The sequence below is a fragment of the Egretta garzetta genome, unplaced genomic scaffold (assembly GCF_000687185.1).
Source record: "Egretta garzetta isolate BGI_Z169 unplaced genomic scaffold, ASM68718v1 scaffold260, whole genome shotgun sequence".
NCBI lineage: Eukaryota > Metazoa > Chordata > Aves > Pelecaniformes > Ardeidae > Egretta > Egretta garzetta.
In genome coordinates, this window is record NW_009258662.1 from 2,213,028 (window position 1) to 2,226,871 (window position 13,844).

Sequence of the window (13,844 nt, forward strand, 5' to 3'; positions counted from 1 at the left end):
CCACTCCTCCCAGTTTGGTGTCATCAGCGAACTTGCTGAGGGTACACTCTGTCCCCTCATCCGGGTCATTGATGAACAAGTTGAACAAGACTGGGCCGAGTACTGAGCCCTGGGGAACTCCACTAGCTACCGTCCTCCAACTGGACTCTGCCCCACCGATCAGAACCCTCTGAGCCCTGTCGTTCAGTCAGTTCCCAATCCACCTCACTGTCCACTTATCCAACCCACACTTCTTGAGCTTCCCTATGAGGATGTTATGGGAGGCAGTGTCAAAAGCCTTGCTGAAGTGAAGGTACACAACATCCACCACTCTCCCCTCGTCTACCCATGCCATCGTAGAATAGATAGATAGATGGCTATCAGATACAGGGCACCAACTTGCAGAGCATCGCAGACAGCATCTCTGGCCTTTGAGTAAGCGCTGAGAAAACAAGCTAGGTCCTCAGTCTAATCCAGGGTCAGGACAGGCTGCAAATGCTCAGCACCTCTCCATCTAGCTGATCAGTAACATGACTTGGTAGAGGTATTCCCAGACACAGTGCATGCTTTTATCTTCCCTGAAGGAGATGTACAAACATTTAGAGGGGGAGACGCTGGAGGCAGCAGCTGTAGGAAGAGTGATTTCTGCTTAAAGCAGCATGGGGTGCTCTCTCAGGGGAAGGGACACAAGGAATGATGGTACTTCAGAGGACCATAAACTAAGGTTGTCTGAGTAGAAGGAGCTTCTCAGGACCTGCTCATGTGTTTCAGAGCCTTGGTAAAGACTTCTAGCCACCTCATTAGGTACTCTGTCCATCTCTGCTCCTCCTTCTTCAGGCACCAAAGAGGCAACTGCTTGGGAGAGGTAGGAGAAAGGCTCTTAGGAGTACTTAGGCTCTTCAGCTAGGCTCAGAGGACAAAAGAAGTGTTTTGGTTAATACAAGACAATTTGGTACACCCTGACAGCCACGTGCCTGGAGGTGGCTGGGATCTGGGTGCTTAGTCCAGTGGCTTGCATCTTGCTTACCTGCAGCATTTGGAGCTAGGTGGATTCTTCACTCCAGAACAACTTATTTATTGAATGTTGCCATATTTCTCTCTTGTGGAATATCATGGCAGGAGGCTGTTGTTTTGTGAGATTTATGTATTTTATCATTTTATTTTGCAATGAATTTCTTTCCCGCTGTGCAGGTAGCACGAAGAAGAGATTATTTGCCATTCAAGCTGGTGATATACCAAACGCATAACTTCTGTAGTGTCATTTCCGTTTTCTTGGATGGATGAGGGCCACTTTCAGGACCTCTTTTTGTAAAAATGAACATTTAAATAAGAAGTTTTAAAACTTATTTCCCATAAGCATTTATGCTAATGAAGACAGCATTTACATAAATCTCAAAAAAAGAACACTGGATCATCCTTACTTGTCTCATTTTCTGGAGATCATCCAAGACTGAGATAATGCTTATGTTTCTTTGCAGTGCTAGGAGGCCTTAGAACCATCTCCAGAAGTTTTCATGCTTTCATAACAGCACTTGAAATCTGTGTATTGACCAATAAAGAGCACTGATATTTTTTGATAATAAAATCACACATAACCTAGGGGTCTGGATGGCTCAGGTGATTGTGGCTAGGTCACTAAGCTTTTCACCTACACGCTGCCAGCTCAAACTTGGTCTCAGGTGACATCAAACCATTGCCATCTCATGATACAAGAGTGACATTTTAAGATAGAATAGAATAGAATAGAATAGAATAGAATAGAATATTTCAGGTGGAAGGGACCATCTAGTCCATCTGCCTGACCAATTCGGGCTGACCAAGTTAAAGCATGTTATTAAGGGCATTGTCCAAAAGTCTCTTAAACACTGACAGGTTTGGGGCATCGACCACCTCTCTAGGAAGGCTGTTCCAGTCTTTGACCACCCTCATTTTATGGGACACGACCCAGCTCTTAGTTTCTCGATAAAGAAGTTAATCATATAATAGGCAACTGGGAATGGAACCTTACCTCACCACCAGAGGAAGTTTGTGGCTTTATGTCAACATCAAGGTTTGAAGATGAGCCAATACTAAGGGAGGAATTTGCAGTGGTGATGTTTTTTCCAGAGACACAGCAGGGAATACGAGACCTACACATAAAGAATACGGGTCCTTGGGAGGAGCAAAGTCAGGGTGAAGCACCTTTCTAGGACTCTAACTGGTAGAGAAACAACACAGAGTTTAGAGAAACTGTGAATGACTTCAAAACCTCCATCTACCCCACCACTGTGTAGCTGCAGAACCATCTCCAGATGCCCTCAGTCTGGTGCATGGTAGAGCTGCGAGAAGGCTTTCATATCTGCCTAATCACCTTGCCCCAGCTCCCTAGCAACGTTAAACAAAAAGGAGGAAGAGGAAAGAAATGCTGTGATGGGAGAGAGAGTTAACTTTTAGGGCTGCGTAAGGAATAACCGAGCTGGATGTCATTGTGCTGCAGAAGTGACCTACTTTCGCTTTATCTGGCTTATCTCTGTTTGCATTGGTTTATTGATGGCAGGAGATACTGCTAAGTGAGTAGTGCCTCTGGAATATAAATGAAGGTCGAAGGCAGCCCTTCTGCCTGGGCAAACTCTGGCGGAGACCAGGATCAGCGCCTCCACTCAGCTCCTGGCAATTAGCAGGCAGAACTAATGCAAGGAGGTGATGGGCTCCGAGGCAGTCACCACAGCAGTGTTAACTGCCATGCTTTCTGATGAGCAGGCATAAATTAGGCGATGCGTCCTGCAGGCAGACCCTGAGAAGGAAAAATGATGGTTTAGTCCTATAGAAAGCCCAGCCCAGCTGGAGCAGGGTTTTCCTCACTCATTCCTTGAATTTTGTCAGGCGGGGAGAGAAGGAGGAGGAAAGACAGCGGCTGCAAGCAGCAACTCCAAGTGAAATCCTGTATTCTGCTCTCTAAGATGGATAGTCATCTGGAGAGCACACGCGTGTTTCCGTCTCCCACTATCTGGCCACAGCTATGTGTTAGCCCACTCATTGACATGGTTCTTCCTGCGAGCAGGAGGCTGTGCTTCTGGTGAGCTCTTCATTCCCCTGCAAAGGCATCCACCTCCAAGGTCAAGCTTGTAAAAGCACATGAACCAGAGCCATGGACAGAGCTGCTAGTATGGTTCTTGGCAGCGGTTTAGCCAATGCCACCAGTACCCTCACAGGCAATGCCCTGGGAGGGTTGAGGAGCTAACATGTACACTGCCTGAGCCCATTAGGCGATGGGATGGAGGAGAGAAAAGGGAGATAGATGGGCATAATTAACTACTTGCCCTCAGCCTCAGAGCCTGCACCCTTTTTGGTTTCAGTGTAGACACAGCCATGCCTGTGGCAAGTTTCTTTAGCCCACATGGAAAGTACATGGACTGCCATGCACTTGGTGCCACAACTCCAACATGCTGATGCTCAGCATCCCCTTACCTTTGCACAGGGGCTGAATCCCTCCTCCAAGCCAAATCACACTGGCTGGCAATCACTGAGATGGGGTGGGCAGCCCCACGCTCCTGCCCTCTCTACACCCTTCCCTCATCTCTATCAAGCACTGAAGAAGAACCAGGCTGGCTCCACAACTTGTTTGCAGGTTCCTGTTTCCCACCTGCACGGCTGGTGTCAGGCTTGGCGATAAGCTCCTCATCCTCTCTTCTCCTCCTCCCTTTTCCCTTGCAGGAGAGAGTGCCTGCCACACCTGTATTTGCTAATCAGCTCACAGCATGCTCAGCAATTGCCCACAAGAAAACATGGGTGCAGATGTGGTGGGGAGACGAGGCACATGCACAAAATGAGATTCTTGTTTTCCAAACAGAAACCAAGATTTAATTACAGCCTCAATGAACGGTTATTAAAACCCTCTTCACTCTGTTGTTTTGCTTTCCCCATTGTCTCCCAGCCCTGCGCATTATTGAATCATCTGTTCCTGTTGTCTTGTTTGGATGCGTTCATAAAAAAGAGATGAAGCAGAAAACTGCAAACACAGTTTGAACCCAAAAACAGTGTTTTCCCCCTGTCTCCTCCTTTTCTTTCACTGTACATTTTCCCTCTCCTTCTGATAAAAAGAGGTATTAGAGAGAGTCATTACCCATATTTTCTGTCTGTTTTGATTCCCAGTCAAGCAGGAATTCCCAATCCTCTGCACAGGGAACAGAGAGAAGGAAGGAAAAGGGGAATTTGCTGCTGCCTGTAGGGTGAGGTGGCCCTGTGAGGTGTGTGGGAACCCAACAAGGACCATTACCTACTGTTGCTCTCCACGATGGGTTGACCTCTTTATACAGGTTGCTGAATTCAGCCCCTGCCAAGATGGCAGCTCCCCAGGTGTCTTCATCCTAAGGGACACGCTGTTTGGCTGGGAGCACCACATGTGCTCTGAGACAAGGGAGCATCTTTCAGCTCTGTGTTTGTGCAGTGCCTGGTCCCACACAGTTCTGTTCTTTTAGGTGACCATAATAACCATGGCAGATATCCTGTGGAGAGGTTTGGATGTCCCTTTTCCTACCGGCCCTGTTAACCCTGCGATAGTTCAAGGACTCCTGGTTATTTGCAGGAACAGTTTACAGCTACCCTTGGGATTTGTCCTCACTTTACCCACTGGGCGTGAGAAATGACTGACATCCCCACTGTGCTTCTCAAGGGGATGAGGGAGTAAAGTTTGTCCCAAAGATGGAAGCTGGTGGGTGGTGTTGGTCTCTGGAAGGACCCTTTGCTGACTCCACCATCTCACCTTTCCAAGGATGTGGAGTGGTGGTAGGCTGTGTCTCCCCAAAGTCCCTGCACTGTTCCCACTCCAGTGTCTCTGCAAAGCTCCCAGCTCTGATGTCTCCCTTGTCCTGCCTCCCCGGCAGCTTCAGGCACTTGGTGCCTGGAGTCCCCAGGCACTGCAGTGTGGGTGCTTTTACAAGGAAATGGCAGGGCTCTTGGCATTGCTGGACAACACACCAGCAGCCTAGACATCCCCTGTCACCAAATATCCAACTCAGGCTGCTAGGTGCTCTCCTCACCTTATCACAACAATGCATGGGAGAAAAGACACGCGAATGGGAGCTTTCCTTTCTCCATCCTCCTGCAACACTCCTGCCCCAGCAAAAGCACCCCTCCTTCCAACCTGCCCTCCAAAAGGTCCATCCTAGCTGTACTTAAAAAGTAGAAGTTAAATCCTGGCCATGTCTAGCTTTATTGCGATGCTGTCTAAGGCAGAGGGCGCCAAAAAAGCTTCGCTACTACACCAGTATTCATTAGCACACAATGTCAGCCCTGGGCATGCATCAAAAATGTTAATCAGATGTTTCCCCCCTTCCCCTCCCCTCAGTTTTAATACCTCTATCAGGATCCCCATAGGTTTGACATACGCACCCCAGGCCTGCTCACATATCTTGGTACTATCTCTGCCTTCATCAGCAAGGAACCAGCCGGTGCCTAAGCTCCCCTGCTGTCTGCTGGGTTTTCATAGTAGATTCCATCTCCTTCCTGCATAATCCCTGCTTGTAATTACAAATATCAGGCGTGGGGGGCCACGAGAGCCATCTGCAGAGATAACAACTGCCCTGTTTGCTGACCAGAGCAACCAGAGATGGATCCAGCTATTTGCCAGCTTCATTGCATATATCCAAAGGGCCTAACATTGTGTGTTTGCACAGTGCTTTAACTCACCTCTTGTCAAGGGCAATGTCCTTGCCCTGGTTTGAAAAAAAAAAACGGTGTTTCTTTGCATGAACCCTGAAGGCTGGTTTGCCAGTCCCATAGGTGACAGCTTTGTCTACATCCCGTGCATCCCTTGGAGCCAAAGAAAAATACATGCATTGATTGGGAGTTGAGATGAATCCTGGGCGTGGGCAAGAAGACTTGAATTCAGATACAAACACCCTCCAGAGAGCAGTTTTCATACAGAAATACACACAGGTAGTGCTGGAGATGATTTAGTCTGGCTGGGTAAAACCAGCTGAGGAAATCTTGGCTAAGTGGGAGAGAAAGTACTTGGCATGGAAGAGGAAAAGTATAGATGTCCCTGAAAGCATAGATGTGAAGTGTGACAGGACCACCCTAATGGGATGCTCCAACTCCTCAAAGCCTTGGGTTGAATTCACTTCCAGGAAGAAGCCTTCTCCTCTCACTGACCATTTTAAACCACAGCAGAGTGTTGGCCCCCAAGGGTCTGTCAGTTACAAACCCACCAGTCAGATGGTTCCCCATCTCAGTTATGCCACACACCATGATAGGCCCAGTTCCGTATCAGGTTGCATGGAGATACACCAGAACACACTTCTCCATCACTCAGCTCCCATCCTTCCACCGCATACCTCCAGACTTTTCCCAGTGCTCCCCACACCCTCGGAGTGGGAACCCAGTTGCATGCTGGCATCTTTTCCCCACCCTGATACCAGACAGTCCCTAAGGTTATTCACTGATGGACCACAGCACCTTCCAAGCCCTGTTTTCCCAGATGTGCCTTCACTTAGCTTTGCTTTGGCACCCAGAAAGGATGCACAACTCCTAGCGATACTATGGATTTGCTACTGTAAAAGCTAGTTACCATCCATCAGCTGATTGGTAACAACCACTGGCTGCCAGGAGCTGCTGTGAGGACACTGGTCATCTAAGCCACACAGCTTTCCTAGGCTGGGATGCAGCCAGGATGGCAAAATGATCCCCTTCTGCAACAGATCATTTGACAGAAGGTGAAAGGATTCATCTGAGTGCCTTCATTGTAGACACCATTTCTGAGGAAGCGGTTTGTCTGTCCTAGGAACCAAACTGGGACTGGGTATGGTAGCAAGCACTAGCCCACTGCTAGCACTCTTGCAGAAAATACCAAGCGTGAATCAGACCACTCCATTTGGCCTCAAGGCTGAAGAGCAATCTTTGGCCCATTTTGTTTGCCAGCACAAACATAGCCTTTGATCCCTTATAGTCACTGGAGACCTTGTCTGTGGAGTGTGTAGAATTTACAGTTGCAAGTTGTCTCATCCTAAAACAAACACCTACGCACGGCCCAGTGACTCACACCTAAATCCTGCTGATGGTATTAATTAGATCTCCGTTGCCTATGGTGGGAACATAGACGCCAGCTCATAAGACACCCACATTGTAGACACTTGAAGAGATGAATCCCACCTTAGCTCTCAATTCAAAGAGGCAGCACAAAATCAGGGACTTCTTGACACAATGCACTTCACAGCTGGGCCCTGGCTCTTGCTCCCAAGGGCAGAAGGAGGCATGGATGGGCACTGCAATAAAGACCCCCAGCCACATCCAAGCTGTCCCTTCCAACAGTTACGGAGGCAATAGGGAGCTGTTCACAACTCAAATGCATAACTTGCAGAGAGGAACCTACACCAGTTTCTTCTCTTTGCAAGATCTTTAGCTCCTGACCTTCCTCATGTCCTTCCCTCCCCACTGTCTTCCCTAGCCTCTCAAATCTCTTTTCCTGCCTATGCTGAAGGAAAATTCCTCTTGCTTGTGGATCGGTCTCTGTGTGAGCAGCAGAGAGATGACAGCAGCACTCAGAACAGCCACCAGAGATGGTTCCCAAGCATCCACATCCCCTTTCCCCCCTCCCTTGCTCCAGAAGTTCCCGTCCTTTATCACACTCATTTCCATCCAACTATTTATTGTGCAATAACTCATTACCATTCCTCCTAGGACACCTTTAATAAAAGCCTATGCTTGCATATTAAATATTAAATTTATAAGATGTATAATCCTTCTAATTAAGTTGAATTTAATCTAGAGCTCTAAATTAGAAGGAAAGGAGTGGGAAAAAAATAAGAAGGGGGAGAAAAAAATTAGAAACCCAAGCGTGGCACAGCATATCTCTGTGCGCCAACCACCCTGCGGTTTCATTGTCTGCGAGCAAAGACTGAGGGGCTGGCCACCACGGGGATGAGAGAGGGCAGGGGATCCACACAGCCCTTTGAAGATTCATTTCATGCCACTCACAGGCAGCACAGCCAGGGGCGAGCTGTCCAGCAATCACAGCCCCAACCTGGAGTTTGACAGACCTGGTTTCCTTTCCTGCTCTACCGCAGACTCCCTGCTGGAGCCTGGGCATGGCAGAAAGGTCCAGATGCACAAAGGGACTTAGGAGCTGTGTCTTATTTGAGACAGAGTTTAGCTGCCAGCAAAATGATTCAGAAAGCTCCTGACTTTGGGGAGTTTAGGTCCACGTGACTTTCCAGCCTTTGGATTTCATATAAAGTTTGGCTTCCTCATAAAAATCAGAAAATCCAGTCCCGAAGAATTCTTCAGGAGTGGAAACTCCAACTTTTGCTCCTTGATGTCAGTATGCTCTTCTGACACCCAGAGGACACAGCAGGTCTGTGGGGACTGCCATTAATGAATGACATTTTTATTTGTGAAAGATCTTATTTTGTTCTTAAAACAGCTGGATTTCCCACCTTACCTACCCCACAGCCATCCAACAGCCCTTGGTAAACATACTCATGGGTTTAACACAGTGCTCAAACACATTCCCCAGTCTTTTTCCAGAAAGAAACCCAGGACATATTAAAAGCAAAAATAAGGTAACCCAGGACATATTAAAAGCAAAAATAAGGTAACCATCAGTCCTGGACAGAAGGTAGAGGGTGGGGGAAATTGTGCTCTTGCCTGTTACAAGCAGACTGTGTAAGTGCTGGTGAATCTCTGCCAAAGTAAACACAGTTCTAAAAAGGTGGTGGCTGGCTGAAGACAAAAGATGGAAAATATCTGGCAAATTGAGCACTGCAGTGGGTTTACTGGATTGTAGATATCCACCAGCACAGTTGGACGAATAGTGTCCTGACCTATCTCCACATCACCTGGAAGAAAACTCCCCAGGGATGTTCCCAGCAGAGTTGGAAGAGAATTCCCTTGGGGTATCTCCAGCACAGCTGGAAGGCAGCTTCTTAAAGGGTGACCCCAACACAACCAGAGGTTACCAGAATGCTTTCAGCACATCAGACAGAAAAGGTGGTCATGATGTTCCCAGCATCATCTAGCAGCATTTAAAGAAAATCCCACCAGGACACAGTGGCACATCTGGAGACATGTTCTACAAGATGCTCTGAGTCCACCTGGCAGCACTAGATGAGTTAAAAAGCACAATAACTGGAGTGCTGAGAAAGGGGAAAATTCATTATCTCTCCTAACAACTTAAGATTCCTCCCTCCCCACAGGGTGAACAAACCCCACAGCCTGCAAGGAGTTAGAGAAACCTCTCCTCTTGTTGACTGCACTCCACCCAAGTTGTGCTCTTGCCTTCTTTCTGCTGGTGGTAGGCCCTTGCAGGACCAAAAAGAGAATAACACACTTACTGGCATTTTCTTCAAAGTCCATATTGTATGCATTGCTTTTCACAGGGAATTGGATTTTCAAATTCAGAGGCTCTAAAGGTCAAGGATAACAGGCTATCAGCATTTAATATGCATTCCAGGGAAAAGAAAAAAACTATAAAATTGGAAATAAAGGCTGCATGAAAATTCATTTCCAAAAACCCAGATCAAAACATCTCTCTTCCCTCCCTATGAATTGGCATCTGTTCTTTGTTGTTGTATCTGAAACATATTAAAAGTCTCCTGCTAGCATCGTAGCTAAGTCAACATCTGTAGCATTGATTCCTGACACACAATCCTGAAGGTGATACAGCCAGGAGGGGGGTAGGAGCCAGGCCTTTTGTTCAGCATCAAAACAACAGCAACAGCAACAAAGATCATTGTAGCCTTTTGTGGTGTGTGTGTGCATGTGTCTGTAGCGGTTGCTGAGGTGGGTTAGGGTGTTGGAAGAGAAGGGAGTGTTTCAGCACAGATTTCAGACAACTCTCTTGCTGCAAAGAGGGACTGGGGGGAGCAGAGGAAAGGAAGAATATGAAGCCCTAAAGCTGACTGTGTTCTCCTTTCAGCCACACCAGCCATTCTCAGGAAGGGCAACTGGTTACCTTGAGTTTTGCTGCATACTAGGATATGAATCAGACTGAAAAGGAAAGGGGAAGGAAATTTGCTCAGGATCTCTGACCAGTTGGATGACTGCCTTCTTCCTTAGTAGGTTCCAGAGTTAACACCATAACAAGTTCCCCACCATCTTGAAGATCTCCAGCACTGAAGTGACCCCTGTCCTCGCTGGAGGAATGCTTATTCTCTTAAGATCCAGTAATGTCACCTAATGCTAGCATTTAGCAAGGCAGGTATCCAGGCTGAACAGTCACCTGAGGTCCCTTGACAGGGGATGGATAAAGACTGACAATTCCAGAAGATTAATAGCCCAGCTGGAGAGAAGTAGGATAAAATTTCCCTGAAAATGCATTTATCTCTCCACTACCTTCTCCAGGGGGCCTAGAAAACTTGCTCAAACTAGGAATTTTGGGTTTGAACAGCTGAGAAGGGCCTCTTCCTTTGATAACTGCCCAAATCCTGCACTCCCAAATCCTCTTGCTTTCACCAGAAAAATCAGTCTGCTTTTCCATCAAAACCCACCCTGTGACAGACCTCTCAGCAGCAGTTTCCACCCAGGTCACCTCGCCCCCCCTGATCAAGGTAGCAGGGACACAGGGACTCACACACGCAAACACAGACTCTGATACCAGGAATGAAGCAGGGCCAGAGCCCGAGCCCTCATCGCAGTTATCGTGACTAGCGGGGTGCCACAGGTGTTAAATCATCTTGAGCTCAGGAAGAAACAGATGTGCAAGGAAGAGGATCCCAAAGCCTCCCAACTCCCCATTCACAGCCTTATCCATTGTGCCACGCGTCCCATAAAGCATTCAACTTGAGGAAAACCCATTGAAAATGTGCTGAGTGACTTATATACCGCAGCTACCCATACCGCTAAATGACTCACGATGAGTCAATACATGGTGGAGAGAAGGAGAGGGAGGAAAATTTGATTGAAAAGATTTTGCAGTCACTCTTCACAGTCAGCTGCAGGGTGGGATCAGTCTGCCCATGCTCCCTTTGTCTGAGCAAAGATGTGCGTGGGCATCACCCGCTCTGCTCCAGTGCAGGAGCTCCTGGCACAGCTGTCTTTGGGTCCTAGAGCAGGTACATCATATTCCTCGGTGGATTTATTTTTAGGTCCCTCAGGATTTCCTCTCCATTAGGTTTTATCAAGGCCCCCAATATCATGCCAGCATGAGTCCTGATAGCTCTCTATCTGATGGGGCTCTGAAGCAGGGCTGTGCAGGGCGTGAGGACAAGCTCTCCTGCCATCCACAACGCTTGCAGCAGTTTCCTTGGGGTCATCTCTGGGGACATCCAGCTGCTAGGGACGGACAGCTGGATCTAGCTTTCAAGGAAATTTTTAATCTGTGGAGCCTCCCTTGGTCCCCTCTATTTGAGGCTTGGCAGACAGCCCCCTCCAACCCATCTTGCAGTGATATCATATGGTCTACAGAGAAGATAACCTGAGGTCCTTCTTAAGGAGAGCCCAGAGGTTGTTTGCATAAGAAATGGTGGGATCAGAAGCAGTCTGAGTCCAGCTTGCTTCCTGGGACACACCAATATAAGGAGTTGCACCAAGGAATCCATCATTCAGGTCCAAGCTGGATTTAATCAATGTGCATAAGCACATCCTAGTGTTCATCTAGGGTAGCTGGTAGCCATTCCCCATAGCCCAGGACATCATGGATGGCTTGAGCACAACAGCCACCTTGTGCTTCTCTTGGATCCTCAGGAGGAGTTCAAGGTGTTATTATCCACAGCTGCAATTCTTATATATTATCCTCAGTGTTATTATCCACAGCTGCAATCCAGGTTGGCTTTGCCAGCCCATCATCTCCAGCAGCCTGTACCTCCTTCCCACGGAGGACAGCCCGTCTCCCTTCCAATGCCTCCCATGAGCACACGTGGCAGGGTGCTTTGAGGTCTCCACAGAGAAGGGGTTAACATGCCCCTCTCCGAAACAGAGCCAGAAACCCAACATCAATCTCTCAGCAACTGATATAAATTAAACCAATTTCTGCAGCAAAGCATGGGAGAAGCTGGTTGCTGTTAAGGGAACATTTATGAGGGTGTTTGAAGGAGTTATTAGATTGGAAAGGCTTCTGCTTCCACAAGATCAAGGACTTCGGTGGACAGCAAGTCTACAGCCCAAAGCACTACCTTTGAGGGAAGGAGGCTGAGACCAAACTGCTGGAAACAGGTTAGAAATCAGCCACAACCCTACAGAGGGAAAGTCTGCAGAGTGAATTGAGTTGGGTTGTGTAGCACAGGGCTCTCCAGTGTAGGAAAGAAACTTCTGAAAGTTTCTAAAGGCTTGTCTGGTGGGACAGGCTGAACTAAAAGTTGCCCTCACCATGCAAGAACTAAGAGGTTCCCAGTGAAACAGCCAGACCACCAACGTAACTCAAGCCAAGGGATTCTTTTTTCACAAAGTCCCAGGTTCATCAGAGGAACTTTTTGTCTCAGGGTATTAGGTATTAGTAAGTCTGCAAAAGAGCCAGTTATTTTCATCGTCCATTTGTAATTCTGAAGCACACATAGCCTGCTGCCCCATCTCCAGTTAGGCAAATCTGGCTGGTTTCAGAGTCGGCATTTCCAGACACTTGGGGATGTTTGGTTCAGGAAAACACAGTTCATTTGGGAAAAGGCATTTCCCTCCCTCGCTCCTTCCACTTGCTTTGAATTCTGCATATGGAGGCAATTACTGATTGCTTCAGTGGCTGAAGTCAAGAAGCACAAAAAATCCGGAAGTGAAGGATATGTTTTTGGAACATATCCAAAACAACGCTGCTGTGTGCAGTGCCAGCCCAGCCCAGGGGCACTGGCCTGTTATTTTATGTTTCAGCCATTGCCTACTGGAAACTTGTTCAGGCCTTACAAAGCAAGCTCGTCTCTTCAGTGCTGAAGGAAGTGTTTTAGTTTACCTCTTGACAGCTGATGAAGTCTCTACGCCTTCTGTGTATACAAACTTTCTCGAAAAGCAAGATCCAGTTGTTCCAGACTAATACCATCTTTGCTGCCTCAATGCACTTTGTAAATCCTTACCTGGAATGGAAAAGATAGGAAATCCATTACAGCTCCGTTTCCTTATCTCCAAGCTTTCTCCTTTCGCCTGAAGGTGGGTCTGCCCAGGCTCCTTACATGCATTTTCTCTCTTTAGATCCACACCCTTCTCTGTGCTTTGCTTGCATATGCTGTCGTCCACCCAGGCTCAACATGGCTTTCATCACGTATCATAGTGTGTCCTTTCCTCTTCCAGGGCTACAGGTTGCTGATTTTCTGCCATCTCGTTGCCAGTGCAAGTGGCTAAACTTATGAAAGAGAACTGGATGTCTGAAAATGGGAAATGGCAGGATAGACAGAAATTTGGAAAAGAGAATTAGGGGCATGAATGAAGAGCACTTAGTGGTTGAAGCTCAGTAATGTAAAAGCAAATTTGTTTTGGGAGGTACAAAGGAGAACATCCCAGTATTTCTCAGCAAGGGTACTTGGTGCAGCTAGAAGGCGCACAATTCTTTTCATTAGTCCCTGAAGCTGTCCGAGAAAGTTAAGTTGCTTAGTTAGCTTAATTTCCAGCAAGGGTTGCTGACACTGAGAAAACTGTCCTCACATTCAGGCTGTGAAACGGTGGAGGAGCCTCTTGGGAAAACAGTAGCATCTTTTGTACTGGGGCAGGTTAGCATCTCTGCTAACATCTGCACAGACGCCAGTATTAATTCAGTCGACCCTATCTCATGTGCATGGGCAATCACTGTGTCATCCTTCAGGATTTCTGGAAATCAGCCACGTTCTGCTTTGCCTGGGCTGGTGGATGGCCAGAAAACTGGAGGGCTACCCAAAATGGCAAAGCATCCCGAGTAGCAGTATTTTCAGCACAGCAACAGAGGTCTTTCGGGGAGAGCTCTAGTGGATGTATGGTATGAGGCAGTGGGATAAGCT